General features: G+C 45.5%; 1 protein-coding gene and 1 long non-coding RNA gene across 4 annotated transcripts in view; both read left to right on the forward strand.

Moving 5' to 3' along the window:
• The window catches only part of LOC119173552 (N-acetyltaurine hydrolase), a 258,004-nt gene that overhangs the window by 134,700 nt on the left and 97,554 nt on the right, over nucleotides 1–25,750 (forward strand). The gene's annotated exons all lie outside the window — the stretch shown is intronic.
• On the forward strand, nucleotides 512–7,510 carry LOC119173553 (uncharacterized). The gene is made up of 4 exons (XR_012895574.1): nucleotides 512–1,158; nucleotides 2,041–2,230; nucleotides 6,012–6,158; nucleotides 7,273–7,510. It is a non-coding gene; the product is annotated as an uncharacterized LOC119173553 (long non-coding RNA).

The following is a 25,750-nucleotide window of genomic DNA, read 5'->3' on the forward strand; positions in this document are numbered from 1 at the left end:
ATTCAAATGACGCAGCGGCAGAAAAAGCAATAATGACATACGTGTCGGCCTTTTTAAATAAAACTTCAGCCTTCCACCTGATTTTCTTCTAAAAAGAAAAAAGGACGAATTTTTCAAAGCAGTCAGGTTAACGCTCCCTCAATTTGACATAAAAAAAAACTTGAAAAAAAGTTTATCACATCAGGTATTTGAACTTCCGACATACGGAGTTAAAAAGTGAGGAATGGCGTGCAATAACAGCACATGTCCTATTGTACAAGGAAATACTGCAATTTTACTGATATGGCATGGTACGTGTGTGCGCGTATGTGTGTTTGTACGTACATGCGCAGGCGTTATTTCTTGTTGAGTCAGTACCGTGCACCTATTGAAATGATGCGCCCGTGGAGGTACTGGCCGTGTTGGCAAGTCACAATCGTCGGCACGTAGCTACTCATCAAAATTCCTCTGCGGAATTTGTGGAGCCGGAAAAAGGATCGTCTGCTAGCTTAGATGCCGCTTAGGTAAGTTCTATTTTTGAGTAACTATTGTCATCTGGCAATGTAAATTCTCACATGGGGCTTTTACGTTCGCGCTCATGTGAGGCAACTCCTTTTTTGCTGTAACTGACAGCTTTGCTTTGCGGGACGATGCAGTCAGCTGCTTTACAACTATGCATCAGCTAGGCGCCCAGCGCGAGGAGCAGGGGGGTGGGGGTGGTTGTAGTAGTGTAATAATAGAAACTCTAGTCTAAAAATGAGAATTTCGCAGCCCATATATGAAGCTTTCAATCAAATTAAACAAAAATTTATTGATATGAATGGAATAATTAATGCTCAGTGAATGCTGAGATAGGAAGAATTTTTGGCGTAGAATTTTTCTGTTTAAGCTACTCTGTGCTTTTCATGAAAAAAAAAACTAAACCAATCAGAAATCATTTTAAAGAATATTAATTTAGTTGGGCTGTGATGTTGTCTTTTTCATTCGGTGTTGCTAGTTATCGAAAATGCTTAGCATCTGAGAACGTAGTGAAAGAGTACCATTTATGCTCGCTTCCACATTCCACAACGTGTTACGTGTATGACTGCGCGCCGTCTTCACCTCGTTTGCACGTTGGATGGGCGTCATGGCCGTCACAGACGTGCAGCGACGAGCTGTTTATTCAAGTTGAAATAGGAGGTGAGTAGATATCAGTAGCACTTGTATTTGCCGTGGTTCTCTCACTGCCATGTGTGAATTGGCGGTCAGGCTTACGGCGGTGAATGAAGCGCATGTGTAAAGTAGCGGGCGCTGCGTAGTCCTAGTTGTAGTCCTTGCTCGTCTTGGTGAGATTACACATGGCGTAGTTACAGCCTCTTGTTACAAGAAAAGACCAGACATATTCGAAACGTTCTTCGGTACAGTATTTGAGCACCGAATGAATTTGGCGTTTTTTTATAATAACAATACACTGTTTTTGGGCAAAAACGTGAAATTAACTGAAATGACCCGGTTCCTAAGGACAGGCGCCCAGCCGCTGCTTGTGTATGTGGACGAGTGGTGCCCGGCCATTTATTGTTCGCTTCTGGCGGGACTGCCTGCCGCTGACGAAAAGTGCATTTCGCTAATGCGCCATGAAATTTAGGGTTGACACCAATGCTTTATTAGTTAATCCGAAATTATAATCTTGTGCGTATGGTCATACTTAAAAGGTAAAATAGATAAGAACGCTGGTGCCGAATGCGAACAAGGTATGGGTCATCTACCATCTAAATTCAGCTGCGCCTGTATTATTTCTCCTTTTACGTAATGCTTTGACGCAATAAGGTTACTCGGTATTGTTGCGTCTACTTTAGTGGAATTCTACATTTTTAAAACATGTTTTGGTAAAATTTTAGCTTCAGCGACTTCGGGATTTCATTTATCGATGATGAGATAGTTGTTATTTCAGATGTTGGCACCGTTTGAAAGTTCTGGTTAATCAATAAGTACGCAACGTTGGCGAGCAATGCTATTCTGCATGTAATGCATTTATTCAGATCTTTTATTGTGTGATCTGTCGTAAATGATCCATCTTTGCAGTATCTGGCCACTACCTCCCACATGTTTACGTCAATTGCCTCACGGCCCTCAGTTCCCAGCAGCTGCGAAGCAACTGACCAAGGCGGTGGTCATAACTGCAACGTAGCAGAGGGTGCTAAGAATCTCTGGATCCGGACAGGCCACCATTGGTAGCTGAACTTGGCAACATCTGACGCTGGAAGTTTACCTGGTGAGGCAAGTCTAGTTGTACTATTCGAGGAGCTAGATGGTGTTAAATGGGATATAATAGGGCGCAGTGAGATTAGGAGGACAGCTGAGGCCTATACAATGCTACAGAATGAGCATGCTCTTTGATATCGGGGCTTGGCGGACAGAAGAGAACTTGGAGTGGGGTTCCTAATTCAGAGAAACCTAGCTGGCAACATAGAGGAATACTAGAGAAATAATGAAATGATGGTAGGTATCGAAATAATTCTCGATCAGGGTGTTACAGGCTTACGCCTCTACATCCCGGCATGATGACGCTTCAGTTGAAAGCTTCTATGAAGATGTGGAATCGGCAATGAGTGGTAAAAACACAGTATATTATACTGATGGAAGGCTTTAACGCAAAGTAGAGAAGAAGCAGGCTGGAAACCAGGCAGTAGGAGATTATGGCATTGATACTTGAAATGCCAGAGGAGAGCTGCAAGTAAAATTTGCAGAATGCAATAGTTTACGGATTTTGAATACCTTCTACCAAAAACAAACAAACCATAAGTATACATGGAGGAGCCCTAATGGCAAAAATAAGAACGAAATAGATGTTATAATGAGTGCACCCCCAGGCATCGCGCAGGATGTGGAAGTGGTTGGCAAGGTACGATGCAGTGACCATAGAATGGTACGGTCTTCTATTCGCCTAGACTAGATGAAGGAACTACAGAAACTGATACACAAGAAGCCGATCAATGAGCTAGCACTGAGAGGGAAAGTACAGAAAATCACAGTCGCTTCAGAGCAAATATACGGCTCTTATTGAGGAAACCAACCTTCGCGTAGATACGGTGAATGATAATCGGACGAGTATCATTACGGAGTCTGCAGTGGAAGTTGGGGGCACGGTAGTTAGACAGGACACAAGCAAGCTTTCCCAAAAAACGAAGAATCTCTTTAAGAAGCATCAAAGCATGAAAGTCTCAAGTACAACAGACAAAATAGAGCTGGCAGAGCTTTTGAAGTTGATTAATAAGCATAAAAAATTCGATGTAACAAGGTATAACATGGAGAGAATTGGCTCTAAAATTGGAGGAAGCGTCAAAGCAGTGAAGAGGAAACTTGGGATACGCTAAAATTGGATGTATGCACTAAGGAAAAAAGAAGACAAAACACCTACCAATATAGATAGGATAGTTAAAATAGCAAAGTGTTTTTACAGAGATCTGTACAGTAACCGGGACAACCCCGACCCTAATAATATAAGAACTAGCAGTAACCAAGATGACACCCCAACAGTCATGATAGAAGTCGGAAAAGCCTTAGAGAGCATGCAAAAAGGCAAAGCTGCTGGTGAGGATCAGGTAGCATCAGATCTGCTAAAAGATGGAGGATAGATTGTGTTTGAACAACTCACCACCCTGCTTATCAGGAGTCTCCTGACGCGAAGAGTACAAGAATCTTGGAAGAATGCTAACATCATCTTAAGATATAACGAAAGAGATGGCAAGGATTTGAAGAATCATAGGCCCATCAGCATGCTCTCCGTAGTATACAAGCTTTTACAAAGGTAACTGGTAAGAGAGTTAAGCAAACATTAGAATTCAATCAACCAAAGGAACAAACACAATTTCGAACAGTGTAGTCAACAATCGACTACTTTCATACTACCAATCAGGTAATAGAGAAATGTTCAAAATACAGCCAACCACTTTACATAGTTTTCATTGATTACGAGAAGGCGCTTGATTCAGTAGAAATATCAGCAGTCATGCAGATACTACGGAATCAGGTCGTCGATGAAGCATATATAAAGGTCTTGAAAGAAATATACAGGAGATCAACTGCTACCATAGTGCTTCATAAAGAAAGCCACAGAACACCAATCAAGAAGGGTGTAAGGCAGGGTACACAATCTCTCCAATGCTATTAACCACGTGTTTACAGGAGGTCTTCAGAAGTCTTCAATGAGAACTGTTAGGCATAAAAGACAATGGAGAGTACCTTAATAACCTGCGCTTCGCCGCCAATGACATTGCATTGCTGATGAACTCAGGGGGCGAATGGAAACTCATAATTACGGACAAGGAGAGCAGAAAAGTTGGTCTTAAAATTATTCTGCAGAAAACGAAAGTAATGTACAACAACCTCAAAAGAGAACATCGTTTCGAGATATGTAATAGTGCACTTGAAGTTGTAAAAGATTGATTGATTGATTTGGGGGTTTAACGTCCCAAAGCCACCATATGATTATGAGAGACGCCGTGAGGAGGGCTCCGGAAATTTTGACCACCTGGGGTTCTTTAACGTGCGCCCAAATCTGAGAACACGGGCCTACATCATTTCCGCCTCCATCGGAAATGAAGCCGCCGCAGCCGGGAATCGAACCCGCGACCTGCGGGTCAGCAGCCGAGTACCTAGCCACTAGACCACCGCGGCGGGGCGAAGTTGTAAAAGACTATGTCTACCTAGGACAGGCAATAAACGCGGAGCCGAACTACGAGACTGGAGTAACTAGAAAATTCAGAATGAGGTGAAGCACAGTTGGAAAGTATCTCAATTTATGACAGGTAGATGGCCACTATCCCTCGAAGGGAAGGTATATTACAGCTGCATCTTGCCGGTTCTTAGCTACAGAGCAAAAATCTGGAGACTTACAAAGAGGGTTCAGTTTAAACTGAGAACGACGCAGTGAGCAATGAAAAGAAAAATGGTCGGTGTAACCTTAAAACACAAAACAATGAAGCGTGGCTTAGGGATCAAAGAGGGGTTAAGGATATCATAGTTGAAACAAAAAAGAAGAAATGGACATGGGCCGGGCATGTAGCACGGTAAACAGCATAACCGCTGGTCATTAAGGGTAACTAACTGGATTCCCAGAGAAGGCAAGTGGGTTATGGGGAGACAGAAGGCTAGGTGGGCAGATGATATTAAGAAGTTTGCACGTATAAATTGGCAGCAGAAAGCACAGGGCACAGCTAACAGGGAGAACATGGGAGAGGCCTTTGTCCTGCAGTGGATGTAGTCAGGTTGATGATGATGATGATCTATCATCAGCTAAATGTATTATTAGTTTCATATATCTGTTCTCTTTTTGTGCAGTGGCGCTCGTCAGACTATTTTTAAATTACACAAAAACACATATTAATCAAGTTGTACAACTGAATCATCAGGAAATTGACACCAAAGATACTGTTTACAGAAATAATCGGGCCTAAATACTTACTGGGTTTTGCGAATTCTATTCAAGATTTTCTACAACGAAGGCACCCTTTTGCAGTCCAAGTACTTAGTAGTAGTATATCCATTGAATGTTTTGATGAATTGACGCTGTTTTGTTTTGGTAAGATTATCCTTCTGTTGGCACCACAAAAACTGCAAAAAGTAGACTTTTCAAAGCTTCTAAACATGTGTTACTTCTATCACCTTTCTAATTTATGTATTGCTTTTTTACAGGTCATCTATTTGTTCCTGAAGAATGTCAGTAGTGCTGAATATGGTGTGCACAAAAAGCTCCATCATATAGTACTAATGTGGTTACAAAGAAGTACTGCTTGGCTGCTGAGAACGATTTTTCATTTAAAAGCCCGCAAATGTGCTGCCGCTTCTGCTTGGTGAGCACCAACAGAAAACAAATAAATTGATTTTGCTTTGCCTTTTATTCGCAGCATTCTTATGAATTTTTGCTTGGTCAATGCTGTGATATTTTGGTTACTGTTCTTCACAAAGTGTTTCCCTAGGGCGTGAGTATTGCACATACAGAATCACTGATGTTTGTTTGAACAGTTGACCTACTAATACAATTTTTTTTTCAGTTTATATATGCTGCTCTCCTGGAAAAAAAGCCAACTTCTGCCATCTGGAGCAAGATTGAGCATTGAAACAGTTTCACTGCCACCATATTGTTACGGAGATAACAAACACACGGAAGAAAGAAATGAGTGTATTACCAATATTTACAAGTAGGTGAGAACCACCAGGGCTGCCAGCCTTTCACGCGCTCAGTCCGCTTCTTCCTTTGCGATTTGTCTACGACGATGGGGGCCATGCCCACTGCCTCGTAACATCACCCTCTGCAAAGAAAGCGCCGTCGAGGCGCCTCTAAGTCAATCAGGGCTTGCAGTATAGTACTGTTTCAGTCGTGACACATGAACAACATCAGTAGGTGATGTGGCAGAAGACGAGTGTGGTTGAACGGGAGTGATGAGGTAGTCGACGTCGGTGACCTTGCGGAGAACTTAGTAGGGCCCTGCGTATCGTGGGAGGAGCTTCTCGCACAAGCCTTCACGTCGATGCGGTGTCCAGAGTACGAAGACAGAGTCAGCAGGGTAGTCAACGTCATGGTGCCAGTCATTGTAGCGGACTTTTTGTGAGGCCTGAGAAGTAGTAAGCCTAGTGTGCGCGATTTGGCGAGCGACGCGGGCTCGAGAAGCAACGTACGAGGCAGGGGGCAATGCCCACTGCCTCGTAACACTATTCACTACCTAAATGTTGAATAATCCTATTTCCTTCTCTATCAGCTTGCCGATTTGTGGGAGCTGGGAGCCAGAGAACATGACCGATTTCATCGCTTAAAGAGTCAGCTGCATGACTACGCGGCAGGACTGCTCATTGATGAGCATAGAAATAAAATAAAGCGTTAACAACAGAAGCTATACGACAAAAATAACCTGCGTAAATGAAAGGCATTGACTACCTCAGTAATGTTTATAAATATAGAAGTACGTACATACAAGAAAGAAACAGGGACACTAAACAGTGCTTCTGCTCCAATGCTGCTTCCAGAATGCTATAAGTGAAAAAATTACTTTTTTTCTAATTCACAGAGTATATGTTCTAGAATGTGCGAGAATAAAGAGTTTTTTTATTATCTTCATTTAAAATTGCCTCATGCAGTCAAAGAAGTATTTTCTTCTTGTCTGTGCAGGTGCTGTCATCTTCACGATCATGCATAACCTATTAGTTTCCCAAAAAATGTTCCTACTGCGTGTGTTTTATTGAAAATTAGTGAAAGCAGTTCCTTAAGAGATGGCTTAATAAAGAAACGGAACTCATGGTCTCTTCCCCATTTTCCAGATGAGGCATACTCTGTTCATAAAACTGACGCAGCTGTTTCGGATGTCACAAAAGGATGGCTCGTGCTTGCTTCAGATTAAGAAGGTGCACCTATGCGAGAAGGCATGCCGCTGCGATAGACGACTTTAAGAGAAGCCCCAGCAACACTTCAGAATCACAAGCGTTTGCGAAATGGAAAAATGGCATATTGCCTTCTATATATTACGTGTAAAATAAACCTGAAGCACTAAACATATAATTGGTTTTGTTAATTCTTGTGGGGGAGGAAGGGGGCATGAAAAGTATAGAAAAACTAGCCGAGGCATCAAATTGTAGCCATACCAGGAAATGATGAGCCAGAAATTGTATTGGCCAAAATGGTTGGCTCCCATGCCAAGAGCATTCTTGGCTATTGCATGGTATTCCAACGCAGTGCCAACCATGGAGAGGGGTGTTTCCAATTATTTTCGAAACGCTGCCTTCCTTTGCTTGACCATGGTAGGTTTCTCACACTTCCCAAGCACAAATTTCCCGTGGCCTCCAATAACTTGCGAAGCATGGACAAGTTGGCCACTGATAATTTACCATGCTTGGCCCAAGGAAATTTTGCTGGTAGGGAGAGTCCTGTTTAGAAATATTTGGGGGATGAGTTCAAGTCAGCCATAAGCAAAAAATTTATTTCTTGAGTGAGCGCACACGAGCTCCACTTTTCTGTCGACTTATGGTCCTATCTACTCAACTTTATTATTATCAGTGTTATGTCGGCTTATCTTCATGCTTGCGCCTACCCACATGCTTAAGTGCATGAGAGATTATACTCCATTTAAGCACTTCTTGATGAGAGGCGTAAAATTCAGTAGTGGGTCTTTGCCTTTAGCCCACAATCTTTTTCACAGGACATTATTTTAATAAAAAAAACGCATGTCAGTTGCCTTTCAATAAAAATGCCCTTACTGAATTCCTAAAAATATCTCATATTAAAAGCTACGAGGTCAAAATGAACTACGGAGGGCACCAATTATGGTAAATATTAGCATAAAAGGAGTTACAGGAATTTCAACAGTTTCAGTATTGTTGCTTCTAAAAAAGTTGAGGTGCCATACTTGTTCGGAGTGCAGTTAACCATATTAACCATATTACAGTGGAATTGCAGATCTATATTTTCCGCAGCCACAGACCTATCATACCTTTCTTCACAACTTTCCCCGGATATTATATCACTGCAAGAAACCTGGCTTTCAACCAGCCAGAAGTTTCACCTAAAAAATTATCGGCTATTTCGATTGGAGCGACCTAGCAGAGGTGGTGGGCTTGCTGTCTTGATAGCAACTAAGTTTAGTCACAAAGCTACGATCTCTTGTCGTTGTGTGACTCCAAATTGTGAAATTTTGATAGTAGACATAATATTACCAGACGCTTCTCCCTTGTCGTTTGTAAATGCGTATTACCCAGCCGGGGTGCAAGACACGCGTAGTCTAGACGATATGTTCTCTGCCTGCAGAAAGGATATATTAATCACTGGAGACTTCAATTCACATCTGGTGGCCTGGGGTTTTAAAACAGATTTAAGCGGAAAACGATTGTGGGAATGGGCTATTGACAAGAATTTATCTTGTTTAAATTCGCAATCTGCTACTTTTGTCCGAGGTCTCTCTAAATCTGTAATTGACTTGACATTTTCAAGCTCCTCTCTAAATATATGTTCGTGGCAAACTTTAGACTGTGCTACTAACAGTGACCACTTGCCTATTAGTTTTGTACTGAACTTTCCAAGAATACATGTCGCCGAAAAGGCCCGCTCATTCCTCAACTATAGAAAATTAGAAAAAGACTTGAGGGCTACATTTGATCACCGCAAGGACATACAAGGTGACATTAGGGCTATGAGTCTGTGTGCAGTGTTAAAAAGATCAGTAAAAGACGCAACGTTTAAATTAGACTCGGCCACAAGAGGTTCTTTTAGTCCATGGTGGACTGAAGAGTGCACGAGGAGCTATAGAAAACGGAAAGCTGCATGGAAACAACTGCTGGTCAACCAATGTCCAAAAAATTGGTGTGATTATAAATTCGCAGCAGCAGACTTCAAACGCACAGTAAGTACAGCAAAAGATGGTTACAATATGAAACGACATGAGTATCTTTCTAGGGCTAAAAACAAAAAAGCGCTCTTCAGATTTTTAAGATCTCAAAAGATGTTACCACCCGCTGAAAATATTGACTCTTCTGTTCTCTCCCCCCGTGAGCTCTCTGATTTAGTAGAAAATATTGCGAAAGGGCTCCAAGATAGATTTATGTCAACTCTACCACTGCACATTGTGAACCCAATGGCAGGCGAGGATTTCGAGGAGGTTACTTTAGATGAGCTGGCAGAGATAATAAGGCACTTATCTCCTTCGGCACCTGGACCAGACGGGGTAACAAATTCAATGATAAAAGTAATATTCGAGATTTGTCCAACTGAAGTACTTAATCTGGTGAATTTTTCTTTGACAAAAGCTTGGATACCTGCGGAATGGAAGCTGTCTAAAGTGATTCCACTTCTTAAAAAGCAGGAAAAAGGATTCGTCTTGGACAATGTAAGGCCGATATCAATCACGTCAAATCTGGTTAAGCTAATTGAAAGAGTTTTGAATGCCCGGGTAATGAAATATATTAATAATAACGCAATATTAAACCCCAGTCAAATTGGTTTTAGATCCGGTTGCTCAATATGGTGTGCGCATGTTGATTTAGAGAGCCGAATACAACTGGCTCGGCGTCGGCGCCAATACTGTGCTTTAGTTACCTTAGATTTGGCTAAAGCGTACGATAGGGTTGAGCATTCAATTTTATTAAAACAGATGGCATATCACAACTTTCCCAACTACATCACTGCGTGGGTGTCGGAGTTTTTAAGAGGGAGAGAATATTACTGCTTTAAAGATGGGTACTCATCAAATAGATATAAGCAGACACGTGGCGTACCACAGGGGGCTGTCCTGTCGCCAGTTTTATTTAACATTTTCTTAAGCTCTATTCCATCAACTGAGGATATTCAGTTATATGTGTACGCGGACGATATTGCTTTCTTCGCAAGTAATACCGACCTTCAATCATTATACGAGACTCTACAGAATTATCTCAATATGATAGAAAGATGGCTTAAAAATATTCATATGACCCTGAACGTAAAGAAAAGTGTGCTCCTTGCATTCTCTTTTCTGCAGCCTATCAACATCTCGTTAATGTACAGTAATGAGCTCATTCCGCAGGCGAATTCCCTTAAATATTTGGGCATCATATATAATGACACATTAAATTGGAGAAGTCACATTGATGATGTGTATTCCAAGGCAACACGGGCCATGGGGTGGCTACGGAAGCTTGCAAACCGTAAAGCGGGTTTAAGAAGACATGTGCTAATAATGATATATAAACTTTATGTGCGGCCCATCATGGAATTCGGATGTGTACTATTTTCTGGCAGCGCAGCCTATAAAATGAGACCCCTGATACTGCTGGAAAGAGAAGCGTTGCGTTTGTGTCTGGGTCTACCAAAGTTTGTTGCAAATAACGTGTTGCATATGGAAGCTCGCCTACCTTCTCTGCTAAATAGGTTTAAAATTCTTACTGTGCAAGCATTCTTAAAGATATACAGTTCACACCAAAGATTCTCATTTTACGTTTTCATTCAAGAACCGACTTTATTTTTCGAAACCCATTGGTCGCGACTACACACCCCGCAAATAGTATTTGCACAAGCGCTACTAAAGCAACTGAATGTAAAAATTAGACATATTGGTCCAATACACAACCTAAAGTCAATGCTTAGCATACAATTCGATGATATATTTCCTGATAACGCGAAACAATTGGCATATAGGTATTTAAATGACCAGTTAGCAGATTATCTAGCCCACCTAGAGATAAGCAATATCATAGCGACTGATGCATCTGTGTCAAAAGAAAAAGCTGGGGTTGGCATCTTCTCTCCTTCTTTGGACTGGTCTTTTTCGATTCGACTCCCAGATTATACCCCGGTATTCATGGCAGAATTATTGGCCATTGTTCTTGCCCTACGCAAATTACCCTCAAGCGAATCATTAGCAGTTATCATTACAGATTCGTTATCAGTTTGTAATGCACTTTCTACGGCAGTAAATTCAGAGCTGATGAATACGTTTCGGCATTTAGTACCGAAAAACGTAAAAAAACTGCATTTGCTATGGGTACCAGGTCACCGCGGATTATATTTGAACGAAATGGCGGACTCTTTAGCAGCAGTATCCCTGGGTGGGCCCACCATCCCAGTTTTGCCAGATACGGCTTACGTAACCGCGCTAAGATTCCGAAATGCTTGCCTGCAATGGGGAAAAGGTAATTTGGATAAATTTAAAGATTTCGAGCATTTGAGCTATTGCTGGAATAAACAGTGGTGTGTATCTCGCCAGTTAGAGGTCACTTATACCAGATTGCGCTGTGCAGTTCCACAACTAAATTATTACCTTAATAAAGCTCAGCTCAAGGCGTCACCGCTATGCATTTGGTGCAACGAAATTGAAACAATTGAACATTTCTTTTTATTCTGTCATCGTTATTCTTATCAGAGAAAAAGATTTTTAGTAACCCCATTACAAAAGCTCGGAATACAAGTAAATTTACCAGTAATTTTATCACTTGGCGGAACTTCATTTGGTTACTGCCACAGGGATGTATGCTCCGCTGTGTTTGATTACATCAACGCAACTAAACGATTACCATGCTAGTGAACCACTACCTTTTCAGATCTTTAGTTTATGATTCGTAGTTATGTCTTTCAAAAACAAAAGATGGTTTGACCGCTTGCTCAGCACACATTTTTGTTTTTTGGTAGTATTATTTTAAGCTACTTTTTCAGATTGGCTTCATTTTCAGTTTAGTTTCATTTAAGTATCCTGCCGCCCGGTTCTTGGCCCATCCCCCTTTGTGGGTAAGCGCCATCCATCAAAGGTCATCAGCATCAGCATCAGTGCAGTTATGTATGTTTTGATACCGCTACTTAAAGGACTTGTTTGGTTTTGATATCGAGGTCGTGGTAATATAGCGGTACAAAAACGGTGTGACATTTGTCTGAGTCATAAGGGATAGTAACAAGCACTGAGTAGATCACTGTAGGTTAACTGTATGGGTTGCATGTAAACAGTGAAGAGTGAATGGACATGTAGGTGCTCCAAGAGCAAGTTTGGTTGCACACAGACACATTGTTTGCAAATAAAGTGAGTTATTCTATCTTGATGTGATAAAGTCTATTACGGGGGTTGTCTTACGGATGTGGGCAATTTACCAAAGCTTGGAAAACGAGGCAGGTATGCCACAATACATTGAAATAGTACTGCAAGAAGCCTGACATTATGCTTTCCATAAAGTGGTGGTGCTTCAATTTGCTGCCTGGGCCAAGATGACTTCGGTATTTGTTTGTCAAGGGCCTAGCATACACTCGAAGGCAACAAATACTTCGAACTGAAACCAAAATTTATACGTGTTACCTGCATTTTCCTCGTTAATTGTGATCGTTAACAATAAATGCCAAGAAACTAAATAGTATTGACACCAATGTTAGAAAAGCTAAATATTTGTTAACGTACTCTAAGTAAACTCACTGAAAATGATTGAGTCACGAGTCTGAGAGCAACCGGCTGAGTAATATTTTGGCGAGTGTTAGTGAGTCTGGTTGAGAAAATGTTAAGGAGTGTGGTTTGGAGTGCACTCGGTTGAAGAAAAATTTTGTCCAAGCTCTAAAAAAGTATTTCTTGAAGTCACGAAAAGACATCACCCCCGAACACACAACACTGATGCGGTCTTCCTATCAGAACACATCCTACTGAAGCATGTCCCACCAGAACACGCCAGTCTGGGTCACCGTTCCCACCAGGACACACCACGCTGGGTCAACTATCACACCAGAACACATCCTACCAGAGCACATCCTACCAGCACCCGCAAGAGTGGGTCAGTCTTCCCACCAGAACCTAGCACACCAGGCTGGTGTATACGCCACAGGACACCAGTGTGTTCCGGTGTATCCACAAGAACACACCAGACAAACTCTGGTAGGATTTTCAACTGGGATCCTACCTTGGATTCACCATATTCGGTTATAGTGGTGGCATACAGCTGGCGTCTGCCGGGCCTGTGCTTGCAGACCCTGCAGCGTGCCCTTGTAGGGCTCTATGGTGGGTGACTGGCGTTGCTGCCCAAAATAAACATTACATATGGCAAGTTCTTCCCCCGCTCCCTGATTTCCCTCAGAAAAGATGACGCACCAATCAAGTCTTTCAGTTTTTTTGCCACCAGAGAGTACCTTTTCTCTGATTACACGTCATCCACGCTGACACAACCGGTAAACCAGTGCAAAGACTTTAACCTTTTCTAGTTTCGAAGTCTTTGACGCAAATGTTTGGCCCAGGATATCAAAAACACATCGAGAATGGCAAGTGTTGACCTCGCGTTAGAGCTCCATGCCTAATCAAGTGAAATTTGGAGACACCAAATTAACCCTACACTTAACCAAGAACACCACCCGTGACGTTGTATCAGATGCTCACCTGTTAGGGCTGACGGAGGCTGAACTCCTGAAGGGTTTCAGCGAACAGAATGCCATCAGAGTCAAACGAATTAGGATGAGGCGTGATGGTAAAGAAGTCCAGACTAAGCACCTGATACTTACTTCCAAATCAAGTGTACTGCCCGACTCCATCGAGGCTGGGTATTTCAGGCTTCGAGTGAGGCCATATTTACCAAACCCTCTCCGATGTTTCAAACGCCAGTGGTTCAGCCACAGTTCACAAAACTGCGGAGGCCGCCTATCTTGTGCGAAATGCAGTGCTGAAGAACACACATCTGATTCCTGTGAAAACTCTCTTCACTGTACGAACTGTAATGGGGAGCATGCCGCATACTCACAGTCATGCCCATTCTGGAAAAAAGAAAAAAATGCTGCCATATCCACGAAGTGAATGATGATGAGTGGGCGAAGCTCCGGCGGTAAACCTGGTAAACGATGAATCCTCCGTACTTTTTGCCCACTCGATTTTATTACAACGCTCTCCGTAGCGAACGTCGCCGCAAAAAATCGAACGATCGCCTTCCACCAATGACACTCGCTATATGTGACATCATTCCTATTTTATAACATCTCGCATCTTTCATCATCAACTACAAGTAGTACCGCCGTCTAGTTTATAACATCTTGCATCATTTCATCATCAGCTACAAGTACCGCCATCTAGTGAACACTGCAAGAACTAAACGGGAGGTGGCTACGCACAGGGGACGCACAGCCCACGCCTTAAGGAGCTTCGCCCCTAAAAGGAAATAGTCACAATTAAAGCAAAAGACACATTTCATTTAAGGAGGCACGAAGGCAGGTGTTCTACCTACCAGAAACCAGCTTTGCCGAAGTGGCGCGTCAGGGGGCAGCGCCACGATGGCCTCCGGCGGCTGTCTGGCACACGCGTAGTGAGCCGGTGGTGACGCCATCTGCCCCCTCGGTGGTTGCAACCAGTGCTGCTCCGCCATCAAAGAAGGACCCACCAACCTCCGAACCGGGGGCCGTGAAGGTCTCGTCTTTTGAGGCGAGGCCCTCAAAACAAACGCAGCTCTCGCAAGAGCGCGTTTCCAGCGCCTCGTAAAAGGCAATAAACACAACACCAATCGTGAAAGCGCAGCCAGCTCCTAACAATAGGCTCAACTCCGTAGACCAACCCAAAAAAGAAAAATCTCGAGAAGGACCCCTGGAAAGGGTCCGTGAGCTAATTTTCTATTCTTGAGCACACAGCACAAAGGACGTCTGAAATAGACACACAGATCTTACAGTGGAATGTGAGAGGACTTCTCCATAACCTCGACTATAATAGAAAACTTTTTATTAAACATACTCCAAAGGTGCTGTGTCTTCAAGAAACACATCTCAGGTCCACACAAACAAAATTCTAAAGCCATATATCATCTTCCGCATAGACCGTGACGACGCTGCCGCATCGTCGGGTAGTGTCGCTATAATATTTGATAAGTGTGTTGCGTGTTAGGAAATAAACATCTGAACTTCTCTTGAGGCAGTTGCTGTCCGAGCAGTGCTGTTCGGGAAGCTACTAACAAGTGCTTCTATTTACGATCCTCCGCGCTATCAACTTTCGAAGACGCACTTTCAAATCTTCATTGATGATCTTCCTCTGCCATGTATAGTCGTTAGCTACCAAAATGCGCATAATAACCTATAGGGCAACTCCTGCTTGGATGCGCGAAGACGCCTAATAAAACACTTTGTTTTCGTGAGGTGCATGTTTACTTACCAAAAACAAACCAACATATTGTAGCGATGCTGACGCCGACAGGTTAAAAAAAGAAGCGTCTTTATTAGGGCGAACTTGTGCCCACGATTCTAAAAACTATGGTCGTCAAGTTCGAGTAGCCGAGTGGCACAGATCTGACTAACTTCCTCTTTCTCGTTGTTGAACGTCCGAACGCGTGGCGCATGCCAGCCGAGCCGGGTCTTGCTGGTGCTGGTGACGATGATTGTGGCGGGCTACTTGAATGTGGCGAACCTGTCGCAGCATTGCCCCCCTCCTCAGACGCATCGTCCCGATGCTTAAGACAGTGAAAAGATACACGCTCACTCTCACTCGTTTTTCGACGATCTGTCATGATAGGGCTTCATGCGGACTACGTGGACCACTTCCGTGGGATTGCGGCGTCTTGAACTCACGTGTCCAGCGGACCTAACTTCATAAGTGACGTTGCTGATACGGTTGAGTACTTTATAAGGGCCGAAGTATCGGCAAAGAAGCTTTTCAGAGAGTCCGCGGCGGCGCACTGGTATCCATATCCACACTTTGTCACCGGGATGATAAAGTGTGTCACTGCGTCGCTTGTTGTAGCGACTAGAATCGACGTGCTGTTGGTGGCGTATTCGGTATCTTGCCATTTGCCGTGCTTCTTCGGCTCTTTGCAAGAAGTCACCTAAGTCAGGTGGATAGCTGCTTTCGTCCTGTAGTGGTAACATGGCATCCAGCGGGGTGGTCACTCTTCGGCCGAATACTAGTTCGAAAGGGGCAACGTGGGTTGTTTCTTGAACGGCTGTATTATATGCGAATGTTACGTAGGGTAATATTTCGTCCCACTGTTTATGTTCAACATCAACATACATTGATAGCATGTCGGTCAGAGTTCTGTTGAGGCGTTCGGTTAAGCCATTTGACTGAGGGTGATACGCCGTTGTTCTTCTGTGATCGGTATTTGTCATGCGCATCAGGCATTGCATTAGGTCTGCAGTAAATGCGGTGCCCCGATCCGTAATAACGACGATTGGCGCACCATGTCTGAGCACTACGTTGTTCACAAAGAACTTGGCGACTTCGGCAGCTGTCGCACTGTATAGAGAGTCAGTTTCAGCATAACGGGTGAGATAGTCTGTGGCTACGACTATCCATTTCTTGCCTGCACGCGATGTCGGCAAAGGTCCTAGGAAGTCCATGCCGACTTGTTGGAATGGGGCATCTGGAGGGTCTATTGGCTGGAAAAGGCCGGCTGGTTTTACGGGTGGAGTTTTGCGCCGTTGACATTGACAAGTTTTCACGTAGCGCTGCACTGATGCGAGCAACTTAGGCCAATAGTATTTCAGGCGAATCCTGGCAAATGTTCGGCTCACACCCATGTGTCCAGATGTTGGCTCGTCGTGGCATGCGTGCAGAATTTCCTCTCGCATGGCTGTGGGCACGACTAGTAAAAACGTTTCACCATTAGGTTCGAAGTTCCTCCTGTAAAGGACACTTCTTCGAAGGCAGAACGCGGAGAGCCCTCTGGAGAATATGCGAGGGACTTGAACGTCGAGACCCTGCAGGTGTTGTATAAGTGCCAGCAAATCCGGGTCATCTCGTTGTAGTTGAGCGATTTTGGATGTGTCGACAACGCCTAGAAACGGGAAGTCGTCCTCTTCAGGTACACTTGGATCGACGGGAGAGCGTGACAGGCAGTCGGCATCGCTGTGTTTCCTTCCCGATTTGTACACGACCGTAATATCATACTCCTGCAGCCTAAGGCTCCATCTTGCTAGTCGACCTGACGGGTCCTTGAGATTTGCCAGCCAGCATAGAGCATGGTGGTCACTGACAGCTCTGAACGGTCTACCATAAAGGTAGGGTCGAAACTTGTTTATGGCCCAGATGACTGCGAGGCACTCTTTTTCAGTTGCAGAGTAGTTTGCCTCAGCTTTTGATAGTTTGCGGCTGGCATAGGCTAACACTTTCTCTTGACCATTTTGCCACTGGACAAGGATGGCGCCGAGGCCGACATTGCTGGCATCGGTATGGACTTCTGTGTCGGCTGTCTCATCAAAATGGGCAAGTATTGGTGAACCCTGTAGTCGTTTCCTTAATTCGTCAAAAGCTTTCTGTTGTTCGCTTTCCCACGTGAAGGGCACGTCGTCTTTTGTCAGTTTTGTAAGAGGTTCCGCAATCTTTGAGAAGTTTTCCACAAATCGTCTATAATAGGCACATAAACCCAAAAATCGACGCACTGACTTTTTGTCTCTGGGTGTAGGGAACCTCTGAACAGCGGCTGTCTTTTCGGGATCGGGACGAACACCCTCGGAACTAATGACATGTCCAAAGAATCGCAGCTGTTCGAAGCCGAAGTGGCATTTTTCGGGTTTGATCGTCAATTTCGCTGACCGGATGGCTTCCAATACTGTGCGTAGTCGCTCTAGATGTTTGTCGAACGTTGCAGGGAATACCACCACGTCATCCAAATACACTAGGCATGACTGCTATTTCAATCCGGCGAGGACAGTGTCCATCATCCGCTGGAACGTCGCTGGTGCGGAACAGAGGCCGAATGGAAGCGCTTTGAATTCGTAGAGGCCATCTGGTGTTACGAATGCCGTTTTTTCACGGTCCCGCTCGTCGACCTCTATTTGACAATATCCGCTTTTCAGATCTAAGGAGGAGAAAAACTTTGCGGATCGCAACCGATCTAGTGTATCGTCGATACGTGGCAAGGGGTAGACATCTCGTTTAGTTACACTGTTCAGTTTTCTGTAGTCGACGCAGAATCTAAGTGTGTTGTCTTTCTTCTTAACGAGTACTACGGGAGACGCCCATGGACTATTCGAAGGCTGGATGACATCATCAGAAAGCACCTCCTCCACTTGCTTCTTGATAATTTCCCGTTCTTTCTGTGACACCCGATATGGATGCTGGCATATAGGCCTGGTGTCGTCTTGCGTTATAATTCTGTGTTTCGTGATTGACGCGCGCTGGACCTTCGAGGTACTTGAAAAGCAATGAGAGAATTCTTTTACCAAGGCGTAAATCTGTTTCTTCTGACTGTCCGGAAGGCTCTGATTGACGGTCACGGATGTGTCGATGTTGCAGGCCACTGGTCGAGTGGTTGATGTCGTTAAGCTGCATAGTTCGGTCGCCATACAGAAGTCGTGTAAATAGGCGATAGCCGTGCCTTGAGAGATGTGTTGAAGCTCATTGGAGAAATTTGTGAGTAGGACATCTGCACGGCCATTCGTCAAGTGAACAAGACCCCTCGCTACGCAGACACCTTTGTTCAAAAACAGTCCTACATTTGTATCCGCTATGCCTTCGCGGTTGTACAATGCATCATTTTCTACGAGCACCATTATACTGCAGCGTGGCGGCACAGTTACGTCATCACGAACAACGCGTAGAGCAGTTAGGCGTCGTTCCTCAGATTCCTCCACAGGTATAGCTCGTTCAGTCGAAAACGACACGCTGGACGTACGCAGGTTAATTACGGCGCCATTAGCTCGCAAAAAATCCATTCCTATAATGAGTTCTCTTGAACATTCTGGCAGCACAATGAAATCGGCCACGTAAATAAAGCCCCGTATTTCAAGTCTTGCAGTGCATCTGCCAAGGGGCGTAATAATGTGACCGCCTTCCGTGCGTATCTGCGATCCACTCCACTGTGTCACAACTTTGTTTAGCTTTTTCACCATCTTGTGACTTATCACTGAATAATCAGCACCGGTGTCGACTAAGGCATTCAGCTCCCATCCTTCCATTCTCAACCGCAAATCTGAAGTAACGTTTTCGTTGCTGCACCCATCTACCGAAAATACACCGTCATCACCCTCAAACCAAATTGGAGGATCTTTGTAACTGACGTTATCAGCGGCCTCACCTCCACAGGTCGCTTGCTTCAGTTTTCTGGGTGTGGACTTGGAGAGCGATGACCAGGCAGCCTTTAAGGTGTACGTGGGCTGGATGACCGGTAGCGCATAGGCGATGGTGACCGTGACCGGTGTTGGCGTAGAGTTGGCGAGTTCTGGCGCGTCGACAAGTACTCCTCAATCTCCGTTGGTCGTTCGCCGTTTCGGGGGCACGGTGCATATGACGGGAAGCCTCTTAATCCAGCCTGTCGGTAAGGACAGAATCTGTAGAGATGACCCGCTTCCCCACAATGAAAACACAGAGGCCTGCGCTCGTGATCACGCCAGACGTCACTTTTCCTGGGCCTACGCTCCACATAGTGATGTGTGCTACGTGCTCCTGGGGGCAGATAGGTAGCTGTCGGTTCCCGTGGACGAGGTGCGCTGCGTGCCGCAGGTGGGAGAGGAGTCGTTGCCATCGCAACTGCTGCATTGCTGTGTACCGTGGGTTGTCTGACAACCTCAGAGTATGTTCGGATAGGTCGAACCGGCTGCAGCTCACGCTCTGGCTCTCGTATCACCTGCCTCAGTTCGTCACGAACAACGTCTGTAACAGATAGTGCAGTTGAAGTCTGGGGCATATGCAGTCTGCTCAATTCTTCTCTGATAACTGATCTAATTAGCTCTCGCAGGGCTTCAACGTCGTTTCGCGCGCCTCCGGGAAATACCTGTGCAGATGCGCAGTTAAGATTCCGGTTGTACTGCCGAGCCCGCTGTTCCAGTGTTCTTTCGATGGCCGTCGCTTCCGAGTAAAACTCAGCAACCGTGCTCGGAGGGTTGCGGACGAGAACGGCGAACAGCTCTTGCTTCACTCCACGCATTAGATGGCGCACCTTCTTATCCTCAGCCATGTTGTAATCCGCACGCTTGAACAGGCGGACCATGTCCTCAATGTACATAGCAGCACTCTCGTTTGTTAGCTGGTTTCTCGATTGAAGAGCTGCCTCCGCCTTTTCTTTCCTGTCTATGTTCGCGAACGTAGCCACCGCTTGTCGTCAAAATACATCCCAGGTAGACAACGAGGTTTCATGGTTCTCAAACCATGTCTTCGCGAAGTCTTCCAGGGCGAAGTATACGCGACGGAGCTTCTCTCTTTCGTCCCATCCATTCAAGCTCGCTACTCTCTCGAACAGGTCCAACCAATCTTCAACATCCTCGTACGAGTCGCCGTGGAAAACTGGCGGCTGGTGCGGTTGGCTAATGAACACTTGTGCCGGTGTTACCTGGCTAGTCATAGTGGTGGCATCCATCGTTTGAATTCCCCTTGGTATGAAGTGAAGAGGACCGAACTCAGGTGAGTCACCTCGAAGACGGCGACTTGCCCTCTGGTGTACAGGAGTCACTTCCATGGGGTTGATACGCTGGTCGTCGGGGCTACGCTGTCTTGAGCTCGTGGGGCTTCGATTCATAACCCAGCAACTCCACCAGAAATGTAGCGATGCTGACGCCGACAGGTTAAAAAAACAAGCGTCTTAATTAGGGCGAACTTGTGCTCACGATTCTAAAAACTATGGTCGTCAAGTTCGAGTAGCCGAGTGGCACAGATCTGACTAACTTCCTCTTTCTCGTTGTTGAACGTCCGAACGCGTGGCGCATGCCAGCCGAGCCGGGTCTTGCTGGTGCTGGTGACGATGATTGTGGCGGGCTACTTGAATGTGGCGAACCTGTCGCAGCAATATTATAGCACTACAAAACACATACTCTTCTATAGAACTGAGTATTGTTTCGAGTACACTAACTTCATATCTAAAGTGGTCTGTTCTCAAGAACCACTTTGCAAGTGACCACTTCCCGTTTATGCTGAAGTTAACAAAAGAGATACATGCTCGCCTGACTATCCTCGTTGGAACGCCAAGTCAGCCCAGGGGGAAATGTTCCGAGAAAACACAAACAGGTTTTGTAATTGACACTGCAGTGAAATGTATTAAGCAAACTAACGGAATGACTATAGGCGTCGCATCCCATGGTGAAGCAACGATTGTCGGAAAGCGCGCAATAGGCAAAATAAAGCTTGGAGATTACTCCGAAATTAACCAACGGCTGAAAACCTCGTCAATTTTAAACATGTCAAGCGAGGAGCCAGAATAACGCGTCGTCTTGCAAAGAAAAAATTCGGAATATGCTTATCTCCGGTATAAATTCTTACACCGACAAAATGAAGGTTTTGAATAATGCAAACAAGTTATTGGGTCCGGAGTTGCACCCCCCACCCTTGGTAAATAGCCGAGGTGAGAGCCTGGAGGAGCAGGTGGACTGCCTAGGCGAACACTTTGAATATGTCTTAAGTGCATCTCACTATACAGACACGTTCTTAACATTCAAAAAACGTGAAGAGTGGCAGCCCCTATATGTAAACGTTCATCCAGTGAGACTTACAACTGCCCAATTACATCAACTGAACTTAAGGTATCTCTTGCGTGCTGCAACGATTCGGCGCCAGGTGGTGATCGTATAACGTACGAAATGATCATTTACCTTCAACCCGAGGCGCTAAAACACTCCTAACCCTCTTAGATAGCATGTGGGCAGCTGGGTATATTCCATTGTCATGGAAAAAAGCGATAGTCATTCGGGTACCTAAACAAGGCGAAAACCCGTCCTTGGCCGCCAGCTATAGACCAATAGCGTTAACAAGCCGTCTATGCAAACTATATGAGAAAATGCTAAACTGGTGCTTAATCCACTTTCTAGAAAGTGACAGTATACTAGACCACCTTCCATGTGGTTTCAGAGAAAGGAGCTCGACAATAGACCACCTTGTTCGCATAGAGACAGACATCAGAAATGCATTTTTTATAGGCACTTTGTACTTTCGGTGTTTCTAGACTTAGAGAAAGCGTATGATACCACTTGAGGATTCGAGATTCAATGCAATCGGGCCGCCATGGGCACCCATGGGAACACGCTAAACACACTTGAAAGTTCGTTGTCTAACAGAACCTTTCGTCTTAAGGTGGGAAATGCTCTCTCTAGATGATTTACTCAAGGAACTGGTGTTCCGCAAGAGGGCGTGCTTAGTTGCACACTCTTTCTTGTAAAAATGAACTCCCTGCAGTCAGTCATTTCAAGTGCATGTTTTATTCCGTGTATGATGATGATGTGCAGATGAGTTTCAAATCATGCAATATGTCAATCGGCGACCGACAAGCTCAGCTTGGAGTGAATAAATTTTCTAAAGTGGCGGATGAGAATAGTTTTAACATAAACACCCAGAAAAGTACTTGCGTACTCTTCTCCCACAAACGAGGGGTAATGCCACTACCAAATATTGCGATCAAAGGAGACCAACTCTCTGTGACCAGTGAGCATAAATTCCTGGGAACCACTTTATATATTAAGCTCACGTTTATTCCCCAAAATAAATATGTCAAAGTGAAATGTTTGAAATTGATGAACGTCCTAAAGCTCCTATCACGTACAACATGGGGTAGTGATCAAAAATGCCTCTTGAAGTTGTACAAAAGTCTTGTCCCTCCGCAGGGCGCGGGTTCGAATCCCGGCTGCGGCAGCTGCATTTCCGATGGAAGCGGAAATGTTGTAGGCCCGTGTGCTCAGATTTGGGTGCACGTTAAAGAACCCCAGGTGGTCGAAATTTCCGGAGCCCTCCACGACGGCGTCTCTCATAATCATATGGTGGTTTCGGAACGTTAAACCCCATATATAAATCAAATCATCAAAAGCCTTGTCTGGTCGCGCCTTGATTATGCCTCTATAATTTGTCATTTCACAACGCCAAGTGCATTAAAAATCCTTGACCCCATTGACCATCTGGGTGTACAATTTGCAACCGGTGCTTTCAGAACAAGTCTGATCCAGAGCCTCTATGTAGAGTCGAATCAGTGGTCACTTCACCTGCAGCGATCCTATAGCATTTTCACATATTTTATAAAGGTATGCGCAAACATCAAGCATACTTCTTATTCAACTATAAACGATATGACCGCTGCCACCCTCTTCCATAATCGATCGCAGCGAGAAAGCCGTTCTCTTTGCATGTGGGAAACTTAAGTGAAGTAATGGGTGTTCGACTGCTAGAACTTTATCCTACGCCCTCAGCGAAACTTTTACCGCCGTGGCAGTAGCAGCTTATACATTGTCACACCTCGTTTGTCGAGATAACTAAACACGCACCAGAAGCACATATTAAATCATTTCCGAGAACTCCAGTCCAACTACTCTTGCATAGAGTTTTATACCGACGCTTCTAAGTCGCATGCAGGGGCGGCTTATGAAGCCGTCGGACCATCCTTCTCGGAATCCTGTGTACTGCATCCGGAAAAAAGTATCTCTACGGCTGAGGATTATACCCTAAGGATTATGATTGTCGGCTGTGAAGCATATACAGAAATCAAACATACAAAAATCAATTATATTGCCACGTTCCTTTCCTCAAGCTTTGTTATCGCCCCAATACACTACACAATCCTCAGCGCAAACTGCGCCTGCAGTTTTCGAGAAGCTTCGAGACTGTAGTAGATCATTTTGATAAGATCACGCCAACTCCGTGAACTGTATAGATTATTCTGGAACACTTGTCACCGCCAGCGAAAACGCTAGAACATTCGATGGCAAGAGTATTAATGCCGACTCACTTTGCCGCTTGTTAGTATTGACGGCCGACGCTCCATTCACTGCTATCTCTGCAATACTGCTTCTGTAATCAGACTTTCCGTTTACCGGGCACAGGTTCGCCCAAATAAACAGTTAAATCTGAACATAAAGTCTCCTGTCTTCAGCCACGTCACGACCCCGTGACATCTGGTGGAGGTGCTACTTCGTTTATGTACCAGACGCCCCCGTCAAGCCGTGAACCCAGCCCTTGTCGCGGAGAAGACACCGACGCCAACCAAGAGCCGCGAACAAGCCACCGACAGCAAGCGCTACCACCAGAGTACGGGCTTCTGCAAGACAAGGCGCGGAAGACCGAGGCCATGACCGCGACTGCAGCGACAATGACAACCACACGTCCCAGCCCACGATCATCATGCATCAACCCAAGGAACCACCATATTTCCATGGGTCATCGTTCGAAGACCCGGAGACCTGGCTGGAAACATACGACCGTGTGGCCGCCCTCAGCCACTGGGACAATGACGAAAAGCTCCGTCGTGTGTTCTTCTATTTGGAAGACACCGTAAGCACCTGGCTTGAGAATTTGGAGTCCACGCTCTGTACGGGGGATATTTTCTGCGGCGCATTCCTGCAAACGTTCGCGAACGTCGCTCGCAGAGAGAGGGCCGCTGCTTTACTAGAGACCCGAGTTCAGCTGCCAATGAAAATGCTGCCGTTTTCACAGAACAGATGACCCGCGTATTCCGCCACGCTGACCCAGACATGTTTGGAAGAAGAAAGTTCGTTTCCTCACGCGAGGGGTCAAACAGGAGCTCTTTGCGGGGCTAATGAGCAATCCACCGAAAACCGTCCAAGAGTTTGTATCCGAAGCGACCAATATCGAAAAGACCCTGGACATGCGCACCAGACAGTATAATCGTCGCCTGACTCCGGAATGCGCTGCTGCTCAAGGCAGTAACTCCGAAGACCTGCGGGAAATGATACGAGTGATCGTGTGGGAAGAGCTGCGCAAGCTGTTGCCTTCGGTGCAGCCTCAAGTGGATTCAATCGCCAACATTGTGCGTGAAGAATTTCGGCAATCGCTTTAAATTCCCCAAGCACCGCTGCCCGAGCCGGAAGCTATAAGCTACGCCGCTGCAGTGCGCCACAACGCTCCTCCCCCTTCCACGCCAAAACGCCACCCCATCGCACTTCCGTCACCAGGCGCCACCGCCGCCACCACCCCCACCGACGTCTTACCGTTCGCCAGCGGGCCAGCGCAGTGCGCCGAGGAAAACGGATGTTTGGCGTGCACCTGACAACCACCCGCTCTGCTACAACTGCAGCGAGGCCCGGCACACATACCGCCGTTGCCAGTACCAACAGATGGGACTGCGTGATTTCGCCGTCAAAGCATCACGTCCGCAGCCAGGGGAACGGCCACGCGACATCGCCGACTACCTGACAGGAACTCAGTGGACACCACAAAGTGCTTCCCTTTCGCCGTCGCCCAGCCGCCACATGTCACTGCACCACCGGCAGTACTCTGGCCCAACGTGGGGCCAGTTTTCTAGCCCGTATCCGGGAAACTAAGGGCAGCAACCGATAGAGGTGCGCTTGGTGTGCGACGAACTACCGAAGATACGACTACGACGACGACGGCGCCGAGACGGAGCTTTCCGAACACCACGCCAACAAGGCAAAGTCTTGACGACGAAACCTCACTCACCGAAGGTGACCTGACGACGCAAC

This window comes from Rhipicephalus microplus, chromosome 5, assembly GCF_043290135.1.
Source record: "Rhipicephalus microplus isolate Deutch F79 chromosome 5, USDA_Rmic, whole genome shotgun sequence".
Classification (NCBI taxonomy): domain Eukaryota; kingdom Metazoa; phylum Arthropoda; class Arachnida; order Ixodida; family Ixodidae; genus Rhipicephalus; species Rhipicephalus microplus.